Consider the following 12,723-nt stretch of genomic DNA (forward strand, 5'->3'; position numbering starts at 1 on the left):
GTGGTTAATCCAGATCCCGGCAGCGCCCTTCTTGCCTTTTGTTTTTGTTTTGATTTCTGTCTCTGTGCTTATGCACGGGGCGTAAATTAAGGTAAACTCGCAGCCGGGCCCAACCCCGATCGGTTCCGCACTTCGGCTGAGGTGTTGGGCAGAAAGACAAACGAGAGGGGTGCATGTTAAAGCTGTTCCCCTACACACTGAAGGCACATCTCTCCCCGCCTGCGTCGCCTCTCTGTTCTACGCTTCAAGGGCCACTTTAGTCCGCTGAGCTGTTAATATAAAGCCGGCATATTTAACATCTAAAAAAATCTACATCGAGACGCAGCAGGTATCCTCCGCGAGAGGGAGATGGGATTTACCGTCGCCTCCCTTTGATTAGCGCCGGATGCCGGCGCCCCTAACTGTGGCCACCAGCTAAGCTCCTCAGCTGCCTTCTCCTTCGGCAATCTGCCGCTCTGCTTCTCATGAAAGGGCCCTGCAAACACATGAAAAGAAATAAATAAAATGCATACATGTGCCATAAGAACAAGAAAGCGTGTCTGTTTTCAAAGCTTTCACATAAAAGCAGGAGGGGGGGGGGGGAACTTTCACACCTTCCACCTGCTTCTCTCTCTCCCTCTCACTCACTCAGCATTATCCCTCCTGATTGCCGCCCGAGCCATCTGTTAGATTAATTGATCAAAAAAGGCCCCGAAATGTTCCTCCGTGTTTGCCTGATTGAATTCGAGGACAGCCGGAGAAGCCTCTTCGGGGTTTTTCTTTTTTTTCCCATTTTTTTTTTCACCCCCGGCTTCGCGCGCACCCCCTTTTTGCGCGCCACTTTCACGCTCTCCTGCCGCCTTTTTTTTTTTTTTTTCTTTCCCCTCCTCATCGTCGCACTTTCTTTTTATGCCCTTCTCCGATTTAACACCTACACACTTGGTAATATCCAAGATAGTATATCACACGGGGGAGGGAAAAAAAAACAACATTTATCCGGCGAGGGGAGAGAGAAAAAAAAGAAGGACTCTCGATCTGAATCGCTACAAGCTGACAACAACAACAAAGAAGATAAAACAAAATGGAGCTGAAAGGACCGCAGGGAAAGTTTAAGACCTTAAAACTTGAGGCGAACCCTTCAAGTGTCCGTGAAGCATGTACAGGGAACCCCTCGGCCCAATCAAAAAATGCCAATAAAAGACCCCGAATCGAGCACGAGCTGGGACACCCATGTGCTTGCGTATCGGCATGTGCACTTGAGCATACACTGCTTCGTTTTTTTTTTTTCTGTTATTGCAAATGTGCCGGCATGTGTGCGAGTGCAGCGGTCAGACTTTGTTAAACCATTCTGCCGGATAGCCCCGCTGTGAGCATCCGTGGAGCAGCCTCGCGTCAAGTCGGACCCGAGACAGAGCGCCACGCTGGGCCCGGGCCGAGCGAGCGGTGGACGAGTCGAACATTATTAAATAATAGCGCGCGCTTAGCTGACATTCTCCAGAGCAAGGAGGCTGAGAGGGAGCGGGCAGGTGGTGATTTGGTGTCTCGTCCAAGGGAAGGACAAGTGGCTGTTGTGGAGGGTCAGACGTGCGACGGTGCCTTTCCGCTCACAACTCTCCGCCGTGGTGTGTAACCTTGTCCTGTGTTCTCCTCTTAATTGAATTCGAACTCCGGCACTGTGGTTCACTCTAAAACCTCAATATAACGTGTATGTGTGTGGCTACATGCCAGTCACTCAGGCTCTTTTTCACCAGTGCCCTGCATCGCATTTGAGCATTTCTAGACTTAGGACAGTTAATGTTTTTTTTTTTCTCCTGAGCTAGTTTTTAGGCATGTCCATACTCAGTTTGCGAAGACGGGTGCTATGTATCAGTATTCATCACCACTTTAAACTTGTGGAAAACTCTGGAAAACGTGTTCCCGTTCCATCCATTTATCCTCAGGACGCAACGGGTTCAAGCCGACGCCAAGTTAGCCGACGGTAATTTTATTTCTCTTGTGTTTGAACAATAAAGTCTGAATAAACTGAATAAACAAACTGACCTTAAAGAACACCACAGTTTCATACTGTTTTACTTTGTTTATATATGGCGGACCCTGCCACCTTTTCTGGGACCTTATTTTCCTCTGAGAACAGCTTGTTTATTCAATTATGGAAAAAAATGCATATTTCTGAGTTTGTATTAGTACCTCATTAACATTGTAAATATCAAAATTCAGAGTTTGAATTTCTTCAACAAAACTACACAAGAAAAATAAAGCTGCTCTTCACTAACTTGCTGGGTCGTACCCGTTGCGTCCATAGGATAAATGGACATGTGTGGAGACTGGTCTCTGCACTATGTAACTTGAGTTAGAGGGGTAGGATCACGACGCTACATACATGTTTAATTCAAAACACAACACTGGGTTAGGGCGAGCTCAGTTGAATACAAACTGTCCTCGAGCAGCCACTACGTCAGACCCACAACAGAGGAGCGACCGGTGTTTCGGATGCAGTCAAGAAACCCCATGTTAAAAAAAAAGGAATTAGTTAACAGTAATCGCAGAAAATAACAGTCATCTCGTGTTTGTGTGCACATTTCTGATGAATAATTGCAGTCGGCGCTCACCTTGATGATGAACGCGCCGCTGTCTCCGGCGGCTGCCTCGCAATAAGCGCCACCCTGTGTTTCACCAGTTGACCGCCTTTAATATGAAGCAGCAGATGTTCGGATCGCATCGACATTAATGTGACACAGCTCTGCAGCGCTGTAAAGAGAGCGAAGAGTAAACAGCGAGGCTGTTATCAATGGAGTAAAATTAATTACACGGATGTAACGTTTTTCCGTGGATCTCTCATGCTTTGGTAGGCTCTCCGAATGGCGGACCCCGCCCCTGCTGGTTAAAGATACAATAAAGGGAGGTAATTACTGAATAGACACATGTTTGCACTGTGTACATTTGCTCACTTTCATGCCGTGTTTTATGTTATTGTAGAATTTTGTGTTTTTAATTAAAGCCGCTCCATCTCCAGTGCATCTGCAACACCTCTGTATCCCAACCCCCTCTTTTGTCACTTGCGTATGTCGATGATTTTATTGTTCGCATAATAAGTATAATCATAGGTACATTTTTATAAACTTGTCATTTTTATACATAAAAAAACTAAAGACTAACAGCAGGTTTTAAAACAAAGCACCAGTTTGCGTAGCACCTGTGTTTTTTCACACATCAGATGACATGACCGTCACACAACCGTTCAAACTTTCACAACTTCTGCTGAGTGTTTTCTAGCTCGAGGTCTTAAAACGCCACGCCAGCGTGGAGCGAACAGTCAAACAGGTGACTGCACATTTATAGACATCAGCATGGACGCGGCGCGCGGTTCAGAATTATGTAATTGGCCGACGTGTGAAAACATCCTTAAGTGCCACAGATGTTGGTCTGTCACAGTCGGGAACCACTCGAGGAAGTGTGGCTTAAGTGCTTTGTTCAGCCAGACAATAATTGGTGAGGTGTGGGAGCGGTGCATTTTTTTTTTTCAGGTGAGGTCTCCTGTAAACTGGCTAAATCTTTTGCCATCTGTTTACCTTGTCAAACAAATTTGGGGAGCATAATATAGCAATTTGACCGAGAGTCTCGTCATTCTGTTTGTCTTGGTTAACAGGTAGAGCGTCACACTTTAGAAGTAGCCTTATAACAGAAAAAGAATAATACATCAAATGACAACCAAAGTCGTCCTCTGTCCTCTAGTCTGGACAGAGGACTTCCTATTTTGACATATCAATCCTATTTTCAGGTTTTTCAGCTTAAGGCTAGCCCCACTTTCTATCCACATAAGTATTACCATGATATTACATTAAGTAGTCCCCCCAGGAATCTGCAGAGAAAAAGTTTAAATTCCGCGGAGAGCAATTTTGATTCTGCGGAGAGCAATTCTTGATTCCGCGGCTTGAAAGTTAAAATTCCGCAAACATTAAAAAAACATACTTTTTTAATGTAATAATGAATTAAATATTCTCTTATCAAATTAATTGCAATACCAGAACACTGTAAAGAATTGTGGAGCCAACTATTACTGGTTTTAAAATAATCAACATCAACATTTTCTTTGTCCCTGTTGGGCAGATTTATTTGCAACATAAAAAGTGCAAAACTTTTTACCAAACTATGGGTGAAGGTTTAGGAACAGAAAGTGCCTACTGCATACTGCAGATAATAAATGTAAACATTCAGTTACAGCAATGAAATGCTGACATAAAATGTGCCATCAAGTCCAAATTACAGTTTTTTCTTTTGTAAACGTTTACCGCGTCCACCGGATGCAGTGGGTAGTGTACTTCTACTGTGAGTCTAGAGCCCAGTCTATCTGACAGCGACATCTAGCGGCCGGGATGAAAACTACATGCAAAATGTGATATTCCGCGGAAGTTCTTTGAATCCGCGGACGGCTGAGAAATCTGCGGTAATTTCCGCGATTGGGGGGACTAATTAAGCATTGCTGTTATTCCTTCAAACTCAGGGGTAGTGGTGTTGGGATATGTCAAGATTTTTGATAACTGCGATATTTAAATATTGATATAATGTTAAAGGTGTAAGAATTTGCCACCTGTTGAATTCATAGCCAGAATAAAGGGCCCCATTTCACCAGAGTTACCACCAAATGCTGCTAACAGTTGCTGCAATTAGCTAGTCAGCTCAGGTAGCAGTGCAGTTAGCAGTCCGGACTGTGAGCTTGGAGCACCGGGTGACTGCAGGTGCTTACCCAGCTAGCATGGGAGCTTTGGACGGCGAAACGGCTAGCTGGTTAGCATGTTAACTTCGGTAGACACCATGACGTCAAAACTGTTATTTCTTCACATTCTTTTAAATGATTTCCGATTCTTTTTCCTTTCTCGCTATGTCATAGTTGGCGGTGGGAATGCACCTTAAGCGCTGGTTGCCACCCACTAAAGATAAACGGAAAAAAAAGGAACCACCTAGCTAGCTCCTACCACAGCATGTGTCTGCTTTTTAGGGCTGAATTCAAACACACAGTGTTTGTGTGTGTTGTGTGTTGAAGTGCCCTCTCTTCACTTTTATCATATCGCAACTTTCCGCGTGTTGGTGCACCACCGCAAACAGCTGGTGCCCTTATTATCTTTTCGCCCCTGCCCCTCAAACATCCTCAGTCCGCCACTGCGCAGTAACACCGCTATCGGAAGGTTTTCCACGTGATATCTTGACAGCCCGACTCAGAGGGGGGTTCAATCGCACTTACAGCTGCACTTTAGGTATTTCCAGAGTCCTCTTACCATCTAGATAAAAGTATTGTGAGTGTGTCGACATTAAAACTGATTTCTAACCAGTTCATAAAGTTGTGGCTGTAACTCATAATCCAGGTAGAAAGAATGGACAAATGATCCTGCTTGCTTTGTTAAAGGCACGCTGAATATTAACACATTGGTTTGACTGAAAACATGTAATAATGGAAACAAAGATCAATACCGGTAGATCTGATAACAGAGCAAGGAGAGATGTCATTTTTCGACATCGTCTTTGTTTGGAGGGGTGCAACTTGGACAACTAGCTAAAAAGCTTTTTAACAGTCCAGCAAACAGATGATTTTTGAATCGAAGAGTCTGGAAACTCCTTCACAAGCGTTGATTAATGACCTCTCTCGTTTTTTCAAAGATCGACGAGTATTTATTGCTCAGAAAATTGGATGGCTCGTTGAATCAAACGTAACGGCGGTTATGTGAGGGGACACACATAATGGAAGCACATGGTACGAACAAACTTTTTCAGATCTGGCGAAGGAGAAACATCAAGCCTTTTTCGACTAGATTACTTGACAGCAACGAAACTTTAAAGCCTTTAACAGGACCGAGACAGTCCCGCTCATTCATCATCAGGATTCGCCGATGACACCCCGTCTCTCTACCAACTTTTCCTTGCGAAACTAACTCGCTCCTACAATCCGTCGCTGTCGAACGTTGTGGGAATAACGTATGCAAATTCTGATTTAGTTTGTTGTCTCCTTTCAAGCCTCTGCCAATAAAAAGTGCCATGTTCCTGACAGAACAAAAGCAAAATATGGGGCGTATCAAAGGGAAGCGAAAATGTATGCAGCCGGGGCGTCAATTTGCGGGCTGACACTCGACGCGCGGTCTTCAAAACTCATTTGTAAGACGCGACTGTGAAGACGTTCTCTATCAAGCCGCTTTGACACCGCGGCTGAAGAGGGAGAAACGCGGCCTTATCTGCGCGAGCGCGCCAGCCCCGGCTCGACTGTGATCAGGAGAAACAAAGGAGATTGTAGAGGCTGAGGAAAAATAGTCTTGAAATAAGCCTGCAGGTTTTTTCGCTACCGATATTGATATAGCTACTGTAGAGCGAGCAAACACACACACACACACACACACACACACACACAGAAGGCTTAGAAAACAGAATGAGGGTCGTCCCAAAACAAAAAAAAAAGGGGGGGGGAAGAGGCTAACTCTCGGAGATCAATAAGAAGTGTGTATTTGTGTACGTCTGCACGCATGAAAAAGGGAGGAGAGACAGACGGAGGGGAGAAAAATGCAATCAGAGCGCGTATGAGGTTTTCTCCAACGGCGAGGATTTGGGTCATTTGAAAGAATACGGCTGATTCAGCAAACACTGCCGCCACCGCTGAACTTAATCTACTGAATAGTCCCGCGGGCGGAGACTGAGCGAGGCGGGGAGAGAGGGGAAGGGAGGAAGTGAGCGAGGATGTCAAATGGGAAGGGAGGAAAGGGAAGATGAAACAAAGGGGAGGGAGGGGAGATAACGGCGATGGATGAAGACGGGGGAGAGGGGAAGAGAGATGGGGAGAGACAGGGGAGGCGAAAAAGAAAGGCGGTGGGTGAGAGATTTATCAGAGGAGACAGGGGGGAGATGGAGAGAGATGGGAGGAAGAGAAAGAGGGGAATAGGGGGGAAAGAGATATAGGGGAGCCGAACAAGTGGGGAGATAGAGAGAGCTCACCCGCTGTCTGTCGGCTGCCTGCTGCTGCTGCTGCTGCTGCTCACTCCTGGATTGTTCTACCCGTCGGATTAACGAGAAAAAAAAGGGGTTGAGAGGAGTCTGCAACAGCCACCATCACCACCACCACCACCTCCTCCTCCTCCCCCCTCCTCATCCTCACCCTTCTCGTCCTCTAAGGGGTGCTGCGCTGCTTATTTCATTATCTCCTGACATTAACCCCATTTATTCCTGTCTCGTTCACTCCCCATCCGTCTCCTTTGTCTTTGATTTAAACACTAATTGTTGTGATTTGAAAGCAGTGGCGGAAGAGGATGGGAGTCAACTCTCCTGTTCTGAAAGTCTATAAACCCCCCCCCCCCCGCGCACCCTTGGTTTTTGGTGCTCACAGGCTGTGGTCCTGCGTTGCTATGAGACAGAATTTAAACATTTCAGCCACACGAGCGTTCGTAAAGATTTGTTTAAGGGAGGAATCGATGGATGGAAAAGGAAATGCAACACAAGTGGAACCGATAACCTATCATCTACTTGTAGGACCATGACCACAAGCTGCTGAGAAAGACAGACGCGGTCTCTGTGACGTCACCCAGACGGGCTGTTATGAAGCTCTGGTGGTAGCCATCTTGGCGATGCACCGAATCTTGAATCTTTACTTTGAGGACTTGTTTCCTCCTATGAAACTGGCGCATGAAGCCAAAAAAGTATTTGGGCTCCCGGGCATAAATTACCCAGATTTTCTTCATTGTGGGAGAGCGTGTACACAGCAACTTGTGTCAGCTGGGCTAGCTTTACTTCTGGTCAAGCCGTGCGCTAACTTGAATATGGATGAAAGGATATAATCGTGAGGCTCCTTGAGATTTTGCAAATGTTAAAAGGCCTGATGGATGGAAATTCTGATGAAAGGAGTAATTTGTTTTGGGCTCTCCTTCCTCTGTCTGGAAGCAGTGGATCTAGGGTGTTTGAATCGGTGTTGGCTGTCTGAAGGGCAGGAGCAGAAAATAAAAAAAATAAAATAAAAACATTAAAAGGACACAAGCTCCATGGGGTCAGGCACCAATGCGAAAGAAAGTCACGATGTGTTCATGGTGAACCCTTCTTCTAGCATGTAAGGCGGCCTATATGGTTCTGCATCATGTTTTCTCTACTTAGAGGCACTTTATTATGTTGAATCTACCTTAGTAGTATCCAAGAGGAAGACTTTGCAGTGCTTCTTTTGTCAGACAGAGGAACTAAGTTCGCTTGTTATTCAATTTTCTCTCTGAGGGCACAAAAGTGCACGTCATTCATTCTGTCTGTCAATCAAGCGCAGGTGTACAGGTGGCTTCCGACTATATCCTCCTGGTTTAATGCCCGACCTTTGTGATGATGGGCAGGTTTCATAAATACAACACTGACATAATCATCAAAAGGCGCCTTCAGTTCATATGCAGCAGATGGATAATTAATTCCACTATTTAACAATAAATCTGCTTCAGTGTACAGCCACCAATGCAAAGTGCGACATAATTAATGACATGTATCGACTGTAATCAACAAAACAGGAAGAACGTAACAACAAACATACAACAAACGTACAGTATATGGCGCCGGTGCGAGCCTCTTCCTATAGCTTTGGCCAGATGACTCACCCCACTGTGCCGCTCAAGAGGCTCTTCAGATCCCAAAATGGGTCTGTTGATTTCATATAGAACAAGGTAGGAGGTTCCTGCTACAATGTGGGCTGGACAGTGAGTAAAGACATAATCATTGAGTCAAAAGTATTGATCAGTAACTCTCTTAGGATTTTATTTGACAGCTGTCAGGGAGATTGTTCTTAAATCCATCCTATAAATCCTGATGCTGTATTTAATATGACTCTAATTTTGGTTTGCGGAAGTTGCAAATCTGGCAACACGACTGGTGGTGTCTTAAAGGCGCAATATGCAAGAGTTTTACGTTAAAACATATATTAAACCTCATTCAACAAATTATCAACAGAACACGAAGAAAAAATTATGTATTAAAGATGTCTATGAATTGTGTTAATATCGGCTTAATTTTTTGCTATTTTGTACATTATTTTGTATATATTACTTTTTTTTTTGTTTCTATTGCTATTTAATATGTCTAGGTTGTTCCTCTTATTTCATTGTGTTGTTATTGTCTCTGTGTAATGCTGCTGCTACACCGTAATTTCCCAGCTTGGGATCGGTAAAGTATATCTATCTATCTATCTATCTATCTATCTATCTATCTATCTATCTATCTATCTAAACTGGCGGCTAACCATTCTTTTACAAAACACCAGTCCAAGCTCCTGGTTTGGACCGCTAGCTACGTGGCTACTTGAGCTAACAAGCTGGCAGCAGTTAGCAGCAGTTAGTAGTTACTCTGGCGATGTGCTGCCCCCTACTTGTTTGGAGAATAGGTCGCCAATTCTTACATATCGCACCTTTAAAGCAACAAAATATACATTTTTGGTTAACGATAGTCGATTGTTGAGTCTCATCCACAGGCTGTCAGATACTTAGGGTTGGTGGCACGGGCTGTCGCTAACCCAAAGCATCTGTATTTGACAATGGGGCTCAATAATCAGCTATCTTTATCTGCAAAGTTACTTCTTTGTTGCTTTAAAGGGGCACTATGCAGTTCTGGTGAGTGGATTCAAATTCAGAATTGTAATGGTTATGATACAGGTGAGAACATAACACTGAATAAACAAGCTGTTCTCAGAGGAAAATAAGGTCCCCAGAACATCGTTTGAAGCCAGAAAGGTGGCAGGGTCCGCCATATATCAACAAGGTAAAACAGTACAAAATTGTGTTGTCCTCTAAGGTCAGTCTGTTGATTCAGTTTGTCAACGAAGATCTTTCTCCTCTGATCAAAAATGTCTTCCCTAAAACGGCGTAGTGCACCTTTAATGCAATTTAGGGAGAAACATGCACCCAGCATCATAAAATACCGGTGACTGGCTTATTGGATCTTCATACCATACTTAAGAATATATCCAAATAAATGGTGATACGACAGACTGCGTTGCACTGCTATGTTTCTCTAAATGGGAGCTGACATGACGACTGCACGATTTGGCCGGATCCAATCGCGCCTGCTTCAAAAAAAAAAAAGAAGAAAATTACACATAAGTATTCTTCAACAAATTGGATGGATATTTGCCATCTAGAACCCAGCTCATGAACACCAACATCCTCCCTCCATCTCTCCATCGCCCTGTGCATTCAGTCCTGCCTCCTCGCCACCAGATGGCAGACATGCTATGTGCCGCCACCGCCGCCGCCGCCGCCGCCAGCCCGCTGCCTAACACCCCTCTCCCTCAGCTGAGCCTAATGGCATGTGGCGGCTGGTGCCTGTGAGTAATGCCGCAGGAAAATGCATTCCATAACCTATTGTTCTTATTGGGAAAGAGAGAGAAAGAGAGAGGGAGGAAGAAGAGGACAGGAACACAACAAACAAGAGAGGGAGACAGAGAGAGAGGGAGAGAGGGAGAGAGAGGGGAGGAAGAGCTAACGAGTGACACCAGGCGAGCGCCGTGGGTGAGGCTTGTGCGGTCCAATCTTCTGACGGGAGGGTGGGGAGGGGTTACCGGGAGACACACAGAGGGAGAAAATGGTCCGCTGATGTAGTCGGTGTATTTAACACTTGTGCAGACAGAGACGGGCAACGCGGACGACACAAACAGAACACGCGCTCGCACAACTTCAACGCAGAGAGCCCCTTTTTTCTCTCTCTCTCTGTCTCTGTAATGAAACTGGTTTATGAACACACAGACGTATACGCAGGAGAAGGCTGAACCGACTCGCAGAGCTGTTTTGATTGTGTCTCGAGTCTAACTGTAATGGAATCGTTGCACTCGGCTCGACACACAAATCAATGCTCGGGGTTGAGGCTTTCTCTCCCATCTTTAATGAGCACCGGAGTGACTGAAAATGTTCATGACACAAATTTTTCTAAATTACGTTTCGTTGCTGTTGGATTTTTTTTTTTTTTTCTTTTGGGGGGGGGGGTGAAGATGCTGAGCAACACAGTTTTTTTTTTCTCCCTATTTCTCCAAAATAAAGCCTCCCACGAAGCTAATGGGCTGCAATTAGCACGAGTTAATGACAGAGAGCCGCGAATATGTTTAACAAATATTACAGACAAATAACCTTAAAAATGCACAAGCGAACACGAGGGGGATCGGCTACACGGGTAAATAAAGCAGCACTTGCGGTAATTAGGTTCCCGCGGATGAGTTTCTCTTCCCATCTCGGTGGATTGGACCACGGCCTGCAAGAGGCGGATCAATCAGCATGACGGCCGCATCGGAAAAAAAAAAGATCCCTGACTACAGCCTCACACAGCAGCAGCAGGGGAGTGCATGCACTTGAGTTTGTTAGATGAACAGTACACAGTGAGATGATGACGATGCGGCGTGGGATCTGTGCAGTGCCCGCAGGAGCAGCGAGTGAAAACTAGGAAGAAATGCATGGGTGACTACAAAGTAAGGGTCTGCTGGGCGTCTGTAGCCATATTTGTGTGATGAAACCGCAACAGTTTAGTAGTTTAAGTCTTTAAAATGCTTGGATTAGTACTTAATCCCGGTTTTTGTTCTTTAGTATTTGTCCGATAAATCAGATCTCAGCCAACCTGGTGCATTTTAAGTCCTCTCTATCATTGAATAATCTAAAAATACATCATATATGGAGTCAGTTTAAGTTGTAAAACTTTTAAGATGGGATGCGATAATGAGATGGAGTAATAAGTCACAATAATGGCATAGAATGTCAATTATGAGCTCGAAAGTCGAAATTATTAGAAAAAAGGCATAATCATGGGATTGCAAAATCATGATTACGAGATAAAAGGCCAAAGTATGAGATAAAAAGTCAAAAATATTACATTAAAACGTCATTATTTTGATTGAAAAGTTAAAATTATGAGATAAAAAGTCAAAAATATTACATTAAAAAGTCAGTTATGGATAATAAAAATGATGAATAATGATCTAAGACTCACAAAGCCAAAGTATGAGATAAAAAGTCAAAATTAAGAAAAAAAAAGACGAATCGTAACTATGAGATTAGGCATAACGTTGACTTTTTTTATCTCACATTAATGATTCATTGGAATATTTTGCTCATCCCACGTAGACAACACTATAATTTTTTTCTTTAAGTGACAGAAATGGGCTTTCATACATGTACGATAGAACCAGGTGTTGTTTTTATCTTATGCAAAGTTACAGCACAAATATATGCAGCCGCCACCCAGACATCCACCTACACATATACACTACAACTTGTCAGCGCTGCGGAGACGCAGGGAGAGGGGTACTCGTCTGTCAGTGCCACGCCTAATAATGCAAGAATAATACCCTCCCACCTTTTCTCAAAATCCACCTCAGACCCCCCACCGTGCCTTACTTACACATTCTCTCATCTCAGTTGCCTTTTTGTTGTATTCCCTGATGTTGGATGAGATGAAAAGTAAATCACTTTGTTTGCTTAAAAGAAAAAAAGAAAGAGGGGCAGGGGTGGGGGGGGGGGGGGGGGGGGGGTTCGGCTGGTGGTATGACTCATGTGCCAGGCTTGATTTCTAGATCGTTATAGCCTCCCGAGATGCTTCTGAATACAGCTTGTACAGCAGGCGGAGAAGCAGGAAGCCGTCTCGCTGGAATTCACTTTTCCCTCATCTCCCCACCGCTGGCTGAATGGGGGCTTCCCATTAAAGTGCTTGTGACCTTTGGAAGAGAGGGGCAGGGGTTTGATTGGGCTTTTTTGTCAAATTGGGCACACAACG

This window comes from Sparus aurata, chromosome 10 (assembly GCF_900880675.1).
Source record: "Sparus aurata chromosome 10, fSpaAur1.1, whole genome shotgun sequence".
Taxonomy (NCBI): domain Eukaryota; kingdom Metazoa; phylum Chordata; class Actinopteri; order Spariformes; family Sparidae; genus Sparus; species Sparus aurata.